Source organism: Myotis nattereri (assembly GCF_964212035.1).
Source record: "Myotis nattereri genome assembly, chromosome: 21".
Taxonomy (NCBI): Eukaryota; Metazoa; Chordata; class Mammalia; order Chiroptera; family Vespertilionidae; genus Myotis; species Myotis nattereri.
The window spans coordinates 5,195,315-5,200,274 of NC_138097.1; the positions used below are offsets into that span (position 1 = coordinate 5,195,315).

Sequence of the window (4,960 nt, forward strand, 5' to 3'; positions counted from 1 at the left end):
CACGCCCACTCTTTTGGTTCTAAAAAAAATGTAGAGTTTATGGCGCTAAACTTTAACAGTAAGAGTTTTAATTTCTCTGTAATCCAGGGAATCATTTCTTCTTGGAATGCAATTCTAATTAGCACCAAATGTTTTTGGTTCAGTAAAAGACCTATGGCATTAGAATCCATATTTGTAAGAGTCATGAATTAGTCTCATTTTGAAAGTCTTATCTTGGGAAGCATTTGATGACAGTTCTGAAAACCACAAAATGATATCTCTAAAACTTTTTTAAAGATTGTGAAGAGGTAAGATGGGGGAAGAGGTAAGAGACGTTCTACTAAGGGCCAACGGGTAGTCATTTTGTGGAGGAAAGACATGAAACAGTCATAGAAAAAGGAGCATAAAGTCAAGTGCAGATGTTGTGGGGCAAAGGCGGCACCAGTAAATGTATTTTTGTGACTCCTGGTCATTTTAACTTTGGTTTTGATTCTGAGTAATTAAGGTTCCACCATACAGATAACATGCTATTGCCATTGAATTCATTTCAAAATGTCATACTGGTGAACACACCTTCATAACCAAACTAGATCCTGTTCTTCATGCAGAATGATGATCTTATTGGAAAACTGCAACCGTCATCTTCAAACTGTATACGTCGGGATGAAGAAAAGACAGCTCAAGAGGAGTTATCGAGGGAAGCACTTCTAAAGGAATGTAAAGAACTAGAGGCTGAGATAGAGCAGAGGAAACAAATGGTAAAAATGCTGAGAAGATATCAGGACAAGCATATGGCGGAAGACTTTGAAGTAGAAAAGCATACACCGAAGCTTGATGAATTGGTAAAGGATATAACAGACAACATGACACAACTCGACTTATTTTTACAGGTTAATTTATTGATTTAATGTGCTATAAATCACTTCACTGCAAATTATGTTTCTGATAAATACAGGGGTTTTGCCTTTCCTTTACTTCCTTTAATGGCAATTTATTTTACAGATTTCTGGAAAGAAGGTGGCATTTGTTTTCCCTTTTTAGTATTTCAATTTCCATCATTATTATCACTGAATTGATCTTTCTGAATGATTCTTAGCGGAGGATCATTTTATTTTTAAGACCAGTTGATGTTAAACAAGACTATTTGAAAGAAAAGGGGGCCCTGACCAGTTTGGCTCAGTGGATAGATTGTTGCCCTGTGGGCTGAACGGTCCCGGGATCGATTCCGGCCAAGAGCATGTACCTTGGTTGCAGGCACATCCCCAGTCGGGGGTATGCAAGAGGCAGCTGATCAACGTTTCTCTCTCATCAATGTTTCTAACTCTCTATCCCCTTCCCTTCCTCTCTGTGAAAAATCAATAAAACATTTTTTTTTAAAAAAAAGGAAGGGGAATGTGATTTAAAAATTGTTCCATACTCTTGAGTTAAGTTATATCCTTCTACTTTAAAATTTTTAAACTGATTCTATTATTCCTTGATTTATCAGTTTACACGAGTACTAATAGAAGAATGATTAACCTTATAACTCAGATTTAATTCAGTGGACATTGATGATAAATATTTTAAATGTCAGCTTTTTTTCACACTTAAAACTGACCTCTGAGTTGTTGACTCAAAACTAAAGAAGGCAATTGTAACTGTTCATGTTATACTTACTTTAAAAATCTATCCTTTTTGTTTGCTTTAGACACAAAGAGCATCTCAAGAAATCTCAGAGCCGTTAACATGTACTCGTAATGCTTCACATAGAAGTCATCTGGAACTCAGAACTCCGCTTTTGCAAACTTCTCAAGATGATAGCAGAAAGAGAATCAGAAAAACACATGTGACTCTACCAAGAAGTATTGGAACGCAGCAAATGATTGGAAAGGAAACGAACTTTGTAAGTCCAATGCAGAATCAGAGAAAATAAATTTAACTCAGTAATTAGCCTCTAAACTTAAAACATAATTACTATTGTGCCAGGTTCATGAGATTAGTGGGGCGTGAAAGCTAACTAAATAGTATAACTTTGGCAAATGAACTTACCATTCAGATGTTCTTCCAGGACAGTTGCATCTCTCCTCCTTTTTTGGTTTTACATGCCTTTAATTTTTTCCCCTTAATATTTTCATACAGTTAACCTGATCTACCAGTCGTTAAGCTGAATGTCTTGAAGCTCTAAAATTTAGCAATCCTATATAATAAAAGGCTAATATACAAATGGACCAAAAGGTGGAACAACTGGTCGCTATGATGCGTACTGACCAGCAGGGGGCACAAGCTCAATGCAGAAGCTGACCCCTGGTGGTCATTACGCACCCACAGGGGGAGCACTGCTCAGCCAGAAGCTGGGCTCATAGCTGGCGAGTGCAGCGGCAGTGGCAGGAGCCTCTCCCACCTCCTCAGCAATGCTAAGGATGTCCAACTGACAGCTTAGGCCAGAGATGGCGAACCTTTTGAGCTCAGCGTGTCAACATTTTGAAAAACCCTAACTCTGGTGTCATGTCACATATAGAAATTTTTTTATATTTGGAACCATAGTAAAACAAAGATTTATATTTTTGATATGTATTCTATATATTTAAATGCCATTTAACAAAGAAAAATCAAACAAACAAAAGGAGTTCGCATGTCACCTCTGACACGCATGTCATAGGTTCGCCATCACTGGCTTAGGCCATCTGTCGGACATCCCCCGAGGGCTTCCAGACTACAAGAGGGCACAGGCCCAGCTGAGGGACCCCCACTCCGAGTGCATGAATTCCGTGCACCGGGCCTCTAGGACTATTATAAAATCGCTTGCCAGAATTCCCCTAAATAGAAACATTTAAGATAACAACTTAAACACAATGGGTTAAGTTACTCCAACACAATCAGGTGCTTGGTAAATTTACTTTCTTGATTGTGACCTTTGCTATTATCACTAGAGGGCGTCTTTAGACAAACTGTCCTTTATAGTTTTCTACTCTATATAAAGACATACATGTTAAATAGGGAAAGATTAACGTAGGGGTGAGGGGCAGTAAATTGACAAAGTGGCTAAAAATAATGTGATCTGCAGGAGGAGGGTGTGGGGAAGACAGAAAGGGCAGATCCCACCTCCAACGCCTTGGTAACAATGTTATAAGCAATGGCCTCTGGAGCTGTTTTCGGTCATTTGATCACCAGCCAGGCTATCTTGTTCTCCTTAGAGGTTGTTGCTCTAAATTATGCCTCAGTGTCAAATGATTAACATCTCCAAGGTAATGAGTGTATTGTACAAGGGTGGTGAAGGCAAATGCTTGGCAATGTCTTTGAGGGATTTTTAAAAAAAATCTCTAAAGTGGCTACTAAGTATGTCCAAGGGCATCTTCAAGGATCCTGTAAGTACCGCCCTTCCAGAGGCAGCAAGTATTACCCGATAAGCCATCTGCATCGCTGGCAGCCTCCTGACTTTGGATTCCTTAGCTGGGACCCCCTCTCCCCACTCCCTAGAAACATAAGTACTTTTCAGAACAGTTTAGAACCTATACTTGAAATCGAGTAGCTCTGCTCTGACACATTTTCATTGTTAAAATGCAATTTAATGAGAAATTCCATTTATTATTGTGGCTATTTAAAAAATGCAAGTCATTGAGGGAAAAATAAAATACTAAGCATCTGCTGTTTACCATCCTCACAGGGCTCAGAAGCAGCCAGCAGAGGGCAGCACCGAAGTGCTCCTTCTGGCAGGAACAACAGAGCAGATGACTGAGCGCTGCTAACACGAGGCCGGTCCTGGAGACACCTGGTGGTGGGAATCCTGAGGACAGCTTTGCAGGCAATAGGAAACTTGGTGTTCCTCCTCTGAGAATCTTTCTTTATGCATCAAATAAACTTGTAATACTAAACTGTTAATATTTGTCTTTAAGTGAAAATTTTTGCCATCTTCTTACATAGAGAACATTCTTAATTGCTACTTTCCTTAAGCATTTTTATTTCAGTTTTTGTAAAATGTCTTACTGAGCAGTTGTACATTTTCTAAATAGTGAAATGAAGGAAATACTTGAATTTTTATTTTATATATTTGCATTTTTAAGTGAAGTTCACTTATGTCTACATCTTGCCAGCCCTTAATGACTGATGACTAAGATGGAAATGTCAGGCCATCTTGACATAGCAACTAGCTTTTGTTGCGTATCAGTTATTAATATATCCATTCATTATCTCATTCATTGAGCTTTTTAGTTCCATAATTCGTTTGGTTCATTTTATAGTTTTCATCTCTTTGGTAAGGTCCTTCTTTTGTTCATTAATTTTATTCCTGAGCTCATTGAACTGCCTTCTTGTATCTCATTGAGTGTCTCCATGACTGCTGTTTTGATTTCTCTCTCCCTTATATCACAATCACCCATTATTTTGAGTTCCTTTCTGGAGAATATAGTCATTGTCTTCCTGTGTAATTGTTACCTTGGTGGTCCCATGCTGCTTGATGGGTTGTTCCTCTGCTGGCACATTTGAAGTGGTGAGCACTTTTCTTATTTAGGAACATTTTCCTTTCCACAATTCAGCAGGTTGATAATTAGAGGTCTTTCTTTAGCTGTCCAGTAGGTGGCCGGATAGCGCAGTTTTTGTTTTCTCTTACCTGTACTACTTAAGCTTGGGGAGGGGCACTTCTCCTCACTTGCTCAGTAAAGCATTGGCACAAGGTTGCCACTGAATTAATTAGATGGACTCAGAGCCTAATCATTCACCGAGTCCTGATTCTGGTTGTGCCGTGGGGATTGTTTCCATCTCTCCTGGGCAGGACAGGATTCTGATTTCCCAAGTACATTTAGCCAATGTAGAGTCATTTGTTGTTCTTCAATTCATTTATTTGCTGTTTTGTGTTGTTTTCTTCTTCTCCTGGTGACCTGGGGATAACCATTTAGCCACTGGGCGCAAAAAGAACAAAGGGAAGAACAAAGACAAGTGTCCATTGGCCCGCCCGGCTGTGTTGAAACGCTGTCAGTCCTCATCTTCCTTGAACATCCCGCCCCCT

At 39.4% G+C, this 4,960-nt stretch overlaps 1 long non-coding RNA gene across 1 annotated transcript; it reads left to right on the forward strand.

The window, feature by feature from the left end:
* The first annotated feature begins 812 nt into the window (after positions 1-812).
* Positions 813-3,723, forward strand: LOC308535884. The gene is made up of 3 exons (XR_013997314.1): positions 813-869; positions 1,667-1,861; positions 3,623-3,723. It is a non-coding gene; the product is annotated as an uncharacterized lncRNA (long non-coding RNA).
* The last annotated feature ends 1,237 nt before the right edge of the window (positions 3,724-4,960 follow it).